Source organism: Cygnus atratus, chromosome 2 (genome assembly GCF_013377495.2).
Source record: "Cygnus atratus isolate AKBS03 ecotype Queensland, Australia chromosome 2, CAtr_DNAZoo_HiC_assembly, whole genome shotgun sequence".
Classification (NCBI taxonomy): domain Eukaryota; kingdom Metazoa; phylum Chordata; class Aves; order Anseriformes; family Anatidae; genus Cygnus; species Cygnus atratus.
In genome coordinates, this window is record NC_066363.1 from 32451956 (window position 1) to 32462112 (window position 10157).

Here is a 10157-nt window from a genome sequence, read left to right on the forward strand (position 1 = left end):
TTGGATAAGCAAATGTGCAAATAAACTACACACAGATTGTGTCCAGAACTCTGCTCTCACTGAAGCCAATTGCAAAATCCTCTTTGATTTCGGTGGGAGATGGATCAGGACCTGTTGTTTTTTTTTTGTGTGTGTGTGTGCTTTCTTTTTTTTTTTTTAAGTCCAGAACACCATTACTTTTTGATTATGTCATTACAAGGCACCGTACAGCCCTCTGGGAAATGATTGAGGCTTATGGTGAATATCAACACTTCCTTCCAAGCAGACCTGGGCTTTCCGAGAGGGCAGTTTCACTTGCTGCTGTTTTCTTCTCACAGGATTTTTTATTACCATCAATAGCTCCCTATGGATTGCAGTTAAAATATCTCCCAGCAATTTCAGTCACACTTCCAGGGAAACATTCACATGGACACTCTTAAAAATGCCCGGTTTTAGCTGGATCCAACAACAGATTCCAAGAATTTCAGAAAGGTGCATGAACTGCATGTTTTTCTGCTTCTAATGTTCAAATCCAGAGGCTTAGGAGCTCTTTTTGAAGAAACGTCATAGACTCATGTCTCCTATGGACCTCTGCTTAGGTGAAGGAGATTGACACTTCTGAAAATTAAGTTCCAGATATTTCTAGCCAGCTGCCAAAATATCAACATCTGAGCTTAGATTACTTCTAAAAAATGATCTGAAATGGGTAAATAATATGGGAGTAAATGATGATGCCTGTGTTCACAGAGACAGTGAAGCTGAGGAGGTGGCAGGGAGCCTTCAGAGCCAGGGTGGCCCTCTGGCTGGTGCTGGTGGCATGGGGCCTGCAGGTCCCACAGCACCACCATGCCAGGCTGTTAGCAGCAAACCCTTGCCTTGCAGGGATTGCACTCCACTTCTGGATCAAGATTTCCCTAAGCCAGTGATCAGCTGAATAGGAGATGCCACAGTGGGAAGTACCCCTGACATGCTTGCTCCAGTCAATATTCTTCCCTAGCGTTAGAGGCTGCATATTGAGCTCAATGGCATATTGGTCTTTTTGTGCATTCTTAGGTCGTTAAGTTCATAGTAGAGCTTGAAAACTAAAAAATTATATGGCCCAGGATATCAAGAAAAAAATAAATCTTATTTAGCTTAACGCTTTTACCTGGACTGGAGAGGGAACAATGATAGGAACAGCAAATCTTGAAACTGCTAAATCCTGTCTTGCACTTCATTTCTGGACTCTCTGTGTAGGAGTTCTGTATGTACTAGTTTGGCTTTAATACAATCTGCAGCAATGAAATGCTTGATTATATTATCCTTCTTCAGGCAAAATGTCTAGCAACCAAACAAAGTTCATGGGAATTTTGCCAGTGTAAAGATGACAGAATGAGTCCCTTTTTAAGTTACGTACCTCCTTAATTTTACATTCAGTGAAAATTAAGTAACTAATTTGAGGCAAGTGAATTCAAGGAAAATAAAATCATTAAGCTATCTTAAATAAACACCATAAAATAAAAAGAAAATAAAAACAGCTGTCATGTAAACAAAGTTGACTGTTTCTTTACTTTGCAAAAAAGTCAACAACAAACTGCCAGCTGAAAGAAGGTGGCAAAATGAATCCCTCTCTCGAGTATGTGATGTTTGATTTAATGTCTTATCTAAGTGCAGCCTCCCTAAAAAGCTGAGAGTCATAACCAGAGATGAAATATTAGAAGGGTTATGCTGCAGCCAACGCTGTAGAGAACAAGAATGTAGAGACTGACTAATTTGTGTAGACAGACAGCAGGACACTTCTGGGGCAATGTGTCTGGGACAAAGAATTAGAGGGAACTTTTCCAAAGGCGCTGGTGGCTGTGAGGCAACTAACTTCTATTAACTTGCAGGGACAGGAGGTGCCCAGCAAGCACTTGCTCTTTGGGAAATGCCCCGTCTCACAGACATGCCCATATGTTTACAGACATGAACCTCATTACACAGATTTTGTCCTAAACAGCAACAGCCAGGAGTGCTGCCTTGAAGTCTGTGCCACGTATTTGCCCAAGAAGCATTCAGCCCCTCGCAGACACTTCATGGCAGGAATGATAGAGGGGAGGGCTTTTTTCTATAGCAGCCTTTCCAGGAGTGTAACAGTGCATGGTTGTTGTATTTTGAAGGGTCACAGTGGAGCTTTCTGAACCATTATGCTTTTTTTTTTTTTTTTTTTTTTTACAGACTCCATATGGAAGTAAAACAGAATATGCATGTGGCAGGGCAGGGTGTGGGGGTGCGGGTTGTTTGTGTGGGGGGAAGGGAACCTGCTGGGAAGTCATTTCTCTAAAGTCGCGCTTCTGCTACCTATTTTTTGTCCTGAATTTTGAGCAGTTTGGATTTTTAATTATGATTTAAGCTTCTATTTTGTCATGTCACTTGCTTCGTTTTTTGCCTGTAATTGAATTTGCCCTTGTAGCACATAGAAAGCCAGAAAAAAGAAGCTGCCTTTTCTGACAGATGCCCCTGCCCTTGGTGTGGGAATGAGAATAGCTTATCTTTGTCACTTCTAGCAGCAATTAAATGTTTCATTTTTGTGACAGATCCAAACTGGAGTGGTATTTTATGAGTACGATTTAGCTGGCTGTCTGCTGATTGTTAAAAAAAAAGAAATTGTGAAACTTGCATTCCTCTCTAACCTCAAAAGGGACCCATTTTGATTTTAACAATGTAATATTTTCACTTGATCCAAAAGGTTTTTTGTCCCATGACATCTTGTTACTAGCTCGGTTTTAGTCTCTAGCAAATAACACACCACAGAGAGCAAAGACCAAGGAGGACATTCCAGCAGCTATTAATTATAACTCTCATACACAATCCTTCATCCTGCTCTAGTGCTGTGCTCTGTGCTTCAGTATATTAGGAGAGTTTATCGCAAAGTATAGATTATTCTGCATAATCAAAGATACTCCTGTTCAGATGTTAATTAGTTCACTGTGATTTGGGCTGCAGTTTATAAGGAATACATGCTCCTGTGTGGATGGTCTAGAGGCAAGTGAGGTATGAAACTAATGGCATTGGTACTGCACAGTGAGAGTGATTCTGTGTTAAAATCTCTACACATCATCCCCTTCCTGACGGTATGCCTGAATGGCTAGAGGCACATTTGCAACAGCAGAGCCATAGGATGCCCTTATTCAAAGACCACTGCAAACCCTTCTGTAACAGGCTGTGGATAAGGTCTGGGAGGTAGTTAGTGAAGAAGCCTTCACTTTGCACTAAGTCCACACCCAAACTGCAAAAAAAGTTCAGATACAAATCTGAACTCTGCTACACATCCCTATTTCTGATATGAAGTGCCAGTTCTGCCTCTAGAAAAGTCTGTCTGAAAGAGCGTTGGCACCAGTGGATATTTATCTATTGAGTTCTGCAGGCTTCAGAAGGGTGTATGCGTCATGTGTTATGGGAACAAGTTCATACTCATGTCTCTTGCTGCTTAATTTACTGCTATTTTATATTTTGTGATTGGCTTAATATTCTAAGTTAAGATGCAGTAGGAAAGCATAAAGCAATACCTGGTGAACTCCTAACTAAAGCTTTCAAAGCAAAATTACTGCTGTGGGTTTTTACAACACTGACTTTTCCATCTAGGGATGCACAGCTGAAATGTCTATTTTTTTTCTTTGAAAATTGATGTTGCTATCTATTTCTATGATAAAAAACAGTCCTTTTGCTCAGAGCACTAGAAGTTTATCTGTAATTTGTCTTTCCAGGCAGATCAGACTCTAAGAGATAAAGTACCAGTGGGACCAGTCCAAAGGGCAAAATTTTTAAAGGTCAATAGTAATATTTCTGTAAAAGTAAGAGGAACCTGTGGATTATTATTATTATTTCTGATACGTTTTTGTATCTGAAAGTATCCAATGAGTAACGTTAAGTAATATTGTGCTCCAAAACTTCATTGGTTATAGATATATGAGCATTGGATTGGCGTGAAATAGTCTTCAACTAAGTTGTAAAAATTTCTTTTGTTTTGTGTTTTGTAAAATTCTTTGGCTATAGTCTTGTCCTAGTGTGAATAAAAGCTATTTGAAGTAAGCTTGTTTGACACTCTGAGCCTTTTTTTTTTTTTTTTTTAATCAGCTCTGAAAAGAAGTGGAGCTTTGAACATGCCACCCTGGTTGGATCATAGGAATCTGACTGTTAAAATATAAAGGGCGGAGCATAGTGAAGCTGGAGTGCATAAAAAAGGAACCACAAATGTTAATATAAAAATAATGTTACATAGCAGGCTAAAACCCACACAAAACAGAGCGTTGCAGAGCTATGGCTTTAACACCAAGCTCATATTCTGTAGTTCTTTTGGCTCATTGTCCTGAGGCGTTGCAGAACACATAATTCTCCTCCCAGTTCAGCAATTTAAATAGTACATGCGCTGTTTTGAAAGCCATAAGGCCCCTACTTTGTGGGAGGTGGGGAATACGCAGCATGCTGCAGCAATGCTCTGGACCATGGTATCGCGCCAGCTCCACTGCTGTAAAACTTGGAGTTATATGGATACAACAGAACTGGTTTTAGAAAGGTACTCCACGAAAGCAGGGAGTAAGGAAGGGCTGTGCCTGCTGTGAGCATGCTTTGATCACATGCACAACATCAAAAGTAGCTCACTGGTTTAGGCCTCTGAAATTGCTCCTGTACGTGGAGCTTCATGCACTTAAATTTGAAAATCGAGCAGGCAGAAGGGTAGCTGGAAGTACAGGCACTGGATTTGCACATGCAAATCCCTACCTCCTGGCACATATCCAGAGTGGATATTCACATATTCAGAGGTGGATTAAAGCCAAAATGAAGCAAAGCACAATCCTGTGATTTTAGCTTATGTTCGTTCTTCAGAATAATGCATCTTTTTCCTTTCTGGGGAAAAGGACTCCAGTCCCAGAAAGCCATCTCTCTATTCCAATCAATAAAATACTGTTTGAAAATTGGGACTTGTAGCATGCAATTTCCTTGGCATATTTCAAAGAAGTTCCATGCCCAAAGGAGCTTAATCTGTCCAGTCTATCTATCTGCTTCTCTGCTTTGCTTGCTTCCTGCGATACCATTGTGATAAATTGCAGAGCCCTGTGATAAATTGCATTCATCATGTCTTTCTGGCTGCCTCACCTGCATTTTGTACATTAAACCACCTCTCCCGGGACTACTTCTAACATTCCAACCTTGTGAGAGGTTTCAGATAGACACTATTTCTGCTTTAAAATCAACCTGCCACAGATATGACCCTGCCTTTGAGAAGTGTAGTGGGTTTTTGGAAACCTTCAGACTAACGATACTTCTAGGAATCTCTTGTAGGTGGGTGGGAGTGAATTCTTCCACATTCCTTCTCCCGTGCTTTTTCACTGCTTCCCCTGGAGATCCTCCTCCCTGGGAAAAATCTTTCTTTCCACTGGCAGCTCTGAAAGGAGTAGCATGAGTTGGATGGCTCCTTGTCAGAAAGGCTAAATAGTATCTATAAAAGCTGGATGGATATGTGTTGAGCCATTGCTTTTCTTCTTTATTTCTGCCTTTTCCCATCCAAATGAGAGGAAGATGATGTCAAAACTGTGGATTCAGAATGCTATTGAGATAATTTTATTATTATTATTTTTAATCAGAGAAGGCTCTTATTTTTCTTTTTGCTACCACAGTGCACCGCGTACAACACTTAATTCATACACCTCTCCTGGGCTCTTGGAAATGAAAGAGTTTGGGGATTTCTGTTATTTCCTTCCCTAGGTTTGCCTATAAATGGGAGCAGGTCCAGTGAAAACCCAAAGTGAAGTTCTGTACTTTAACAGAAATTAAGTAAAGGTATGGATCCAAGATTTTGTGCAAACTTTAGCTTATTTACAGCTCTTAGCTTGTATGCTGCTTCAAGCTGGGCTTCTCTATCCACGTATCACTGAAAAATGCCCATTATGACTGCCACATTAACATTTTCATAGGTTAGTAATAGCTAAATAGAGCACTGCTGGTAAGATCCCAAATTTCCTCGTTTGTGATATGTTTAAATTATAGTCAACATCATATTACATCATTAATGTCATTATATCATTTGAATATGTTGGCTTTTGACTGTCTTCTAATTAAATACTAGCCTGTGCTAAAGTTACGAAAACACAAATCCACCAATAAATCAATCAAGATTAAAATATACATTACAAATTTATGTTCCTTCAACTCACTACAGGTTCACTTTCCATATTCACAGTACCTGATCTTAGCTTTGATGAATACAAAGAGACCCAATCTAACTCTCCAACGTATGTGTAGGGTAACACAACCAGCAAAAATCTATCATTTTTCTCAGTGTTACAGTTAATATAGTTTTGAGCATCTTTCTGGAACATCTAGAGTTAATCTAGTCTTGTTATAGTTAATTTAGTCTATGAGCAGAGCTAAATTAGATGATTCCCTGTTCTAGCTACCAGGTGTGGCAGGAAACATCACAACTGATTCTTAGGAAACAAAACTCAAATGTATTCTGTAATGGATTTGTCTCAGTCTTAGCTATCGCTCATCCTTCCTTCATAACCATTTTGCATAAATATGTATGATGTTAAACAAAATGCTAAAGTATATTGGCTGTCACTAGAACTGACATGGAACAAATCTGTGTCTAAAGCCTCAGCCAGTAGGAACTGGTTCCATCTCCCTCTGAGCTACTGCCTGCAGTGGGTGTTTGGGTTTGTACTGAAAGTTGAGTATGTAGCCTAAGAACAGCTGTGACACCATTTATAAACAGGAAAAAAAAAAGGAAAAAAAAAAGAGAGAAAAAAAAAACAGAAATCGTTAAATTATGTGGACTCCAATTATCCTTTAAAATGTCCAGCACAATATTTCACGAGTAATAACATCAGAGTGTAGTGTTGCTTTGCCATGAAATCTTTGGAATTTCCAGGAATATCAGATCCTGAAAAACCACTCCATCTTCATTGACTTACAATGTTGCTTTCATTAAAGTCAGTATCTGCAATATGGATGTAAATCTGGAGTGGTGTCAGCTCCTCCTGAGCCCTCTTTGTAATGATAACCACACCTGGACAATCACGTACTCATGGTTGCTCTCCTTTCCTCCAGTGTAGGTCCATATAACACTGTCTCTGATTGCTAATTGATGGCCCAACATGGAAGCAGTGGTACTAGCCACAAGCCATGTTTCCTTGGGCTCTCATGCAGATCTTTCTGCTTCTTGGTGTGACTGATCATGTCTCTCATTGGAAAGTGTTTTATTGATTGAGCTGAGAGGATCTAGAGAGGATTGATGGTGGCTAACAAGTATTTTTCTGCATGGGCCTTTTTATTTTTCCAGTTAGGAGAAAATTATGCAGGAAAAGAAAAAATTATTGAGATTAGTATTGAAGTGCTGAGGAATGGTCAGTACTACTACACACCAGGTCTCCTTCTCTTCCTTTTCAACAGGAATTAGACTTATTCTGAACAGCAGAATATCCTGAACTACTGTATTACTTTTTTTTTTTTTTTTTTTTTAGTACCTTGTAAAACTGAGTGAATTATAGAGGTCTTTCTATTGCAGTGGTACTCATCATGAAAACCCAAGACCCTTATAAACACTTAGAGTTTCATCTTCACAACAGCCACAAAAGCAAGCAAGTTTTTGCCTCTTTTCATAGATAGGATTAAAAGAGTTTTTTGAGCATCTACGAAAAAAAAAAATGTAGCTGATAGAAGAGCCTCCTGAGCTACAGTCCTAATGCCAGCACCCAGGCAGTCCATGTGACTATATTTCTTCCAGATGCCTTCACACCATAAAGTAAGTGTGTGTGTGCTTGTGACTTTAGATGCTGAATCTGCCTCTTCTAATTTTAGCTCATTGTTTGAGCTTGCTTGTTCTCTGGCATGTGTATTACTTACTGGAACATTGCTAAAGAACAAAAACATTTATTTATTTTTTCACAGAAGACAGTATGAGCATATAGAGGAGATGTGGGATTTTTATGAATCATATCCTGTAGTTTCCTTGTTTTTTGGTATTTTTTTTTCTTACTTGCTCTTTGTTATTCAATGACCTTTACAAAACAGAGAGAATTGTTTGGGTTGTGTAAAAATCCAGGCACAAGAACTAGACCTTTCTTTTATCCTGCTAGATGTGTTGGCTGTTGTAAGGCAGATGGCAAGGAACACAAAAATATCAGTAAATACCACACTTGTGCAAGGAATAACAACCGAACAACTTCAAATCAGGCTTCAGGGGATTTGAAAGGAAGTTATCTCAAGCCTATCACTGTCTATAAACATAAGATCGTGGTTCTTATTACCAAACAAAGACATGTTGCCACAGACCTTATGCCCCACAGTAACCTTAGAGGTTCAATAGATGGATAACCAGAATAGGCACAGGCTGCATGCACACCAAACCTTCCTAAATGAATGAAAAGCAAAGCCCTAACTCACTGCAAGTAGAGTTGGGAATTTTGGAAAAACATGCTTCTTGCTAAACAGGTGATTTCTCAAAACTGCTTCTATTTTCTGTCTACTTAGACTTCCTTTGAGTAGCATTAGGGACTTTTTAAGATGTATTTTGCTTGAGCCTCCTACGTGCAGTTATCTAACCATCTTTTAATGCATGTAAGAAGCAGTGTGACACTGGTCATGGGATTACCCTTGCTAGGCTGTAACTTTATGTCTTCCTGTAAGACTCTTTTAGAAAGTCTGAGGTGCTATGCTCAAAATACATGCTCCTGATTAGAGGCAACCAAAAGGCTGGAAACAAGTATGTGTGTGTATCATGCATAAGGAGTGAGAACTGTGTGAGCACCAGCTGGCTGAGTGGGGCCTTCACAGCAAAGAGCACCAGGACATGATTCAAAAGGTCTGGGATATCCTTCATCCCCTTGCAGAATCAGAAGCTGTTGCCGACAACCCCGTGAGAGTCTATAGAAGGTCTAAGCCTGTGGTCAAATGCTGTGAATATCAGGGTCATTGGGAAGGATGAGAAAACTTCAGTTGCACCTGAAAATGGATCGTGAACCATGATATCAACACCAAGTGGTATCTGAGCAACTTGGATGGAAGTTTAAAAGTGAGATCACAGCAGACAGTGTCTGCTGAGCTCCTGTCTTTAGTTCAAAAAGAATGAAGACGCAAGGTCACAATATAGGAAGAATTATTCTGTGTAACACCCATCACCTCCTTGTGTTATGCACATATTCCTAGGAAAGGAATTTTAAGGACTGTAGGAGCTATGTCTAAACTCTGACATGAAAATATACTCCAGAGAGAGACTACACCATATTCTACGTAATTCCATGATCTAATTCACAAATGGCACAATGTTTACTAAAGGAGGTGCACGGAGGTGCACTAAGTCAAACAAAAGTGACAGACAGGAACAGAAACATTGATCACATTAGATCTGCCATTTCTTCTCCATTCAGTAGTAATCATATACATAGTGGTGTGCTATTGCCAAGCTCCCTGGCAGCAGGCTGTGAGTTACTGCACGTGGAAGTCACACAATCCAGCAGGTTAGTGAGATGAGGTGGCTGGGATGCTGGCAGGCGTGCTCCAATAGCACATCTGTTTGCTTTGCAGGCTTTTAGACAAAATTTAATGTGCATATGAAGGATGCTAGACTGACAGCCCTAGAAACTTGCTATGAGATTTGAGACAAGTGTATTATGTTTTCTTACTTGGTATTGTTGTTTATTTCTTGGGCTTCTTCTTTTAGTTGTGTTCATGCCTGTAGTATCTCAACCTACTATATCTTTTTCTGTATTATACCAGGAACAAACAAGTGTGAAGTCTGTTTATGCCTACAGAACCACACAAATCCAAAATACTTTTCTACGATAGTCATTATGGCATTAGACTGGCTGAAGTCACAATCCTAAAAATGTAACCAGTATGATTATTGAGGAATGCTACCTGCAGAATCAGAGTCAGGCCATTGTTAAAATTAGGGATCAGTATCTCCTGGTGCTGAGCTTCATAAATTTTGTGATGAACGCTCCCCTGCTCCTTAGTTCACCAGTCATAAAAGATTAATAATTACCTCATTTCTAGGTATTCCATGAAACAGAGAAGGCCTCTGTGAAATGCACTTTCCCTTGTATGCCCATGGTTTGAGCATTCTAACATTTTTCTGGGTAGATGTGCATCTGGCAATTTTAGACATTCTCATCCCTAGTCTTGTCTGATTTGGGAGATATGTCTGTTCTTCCCCTGCC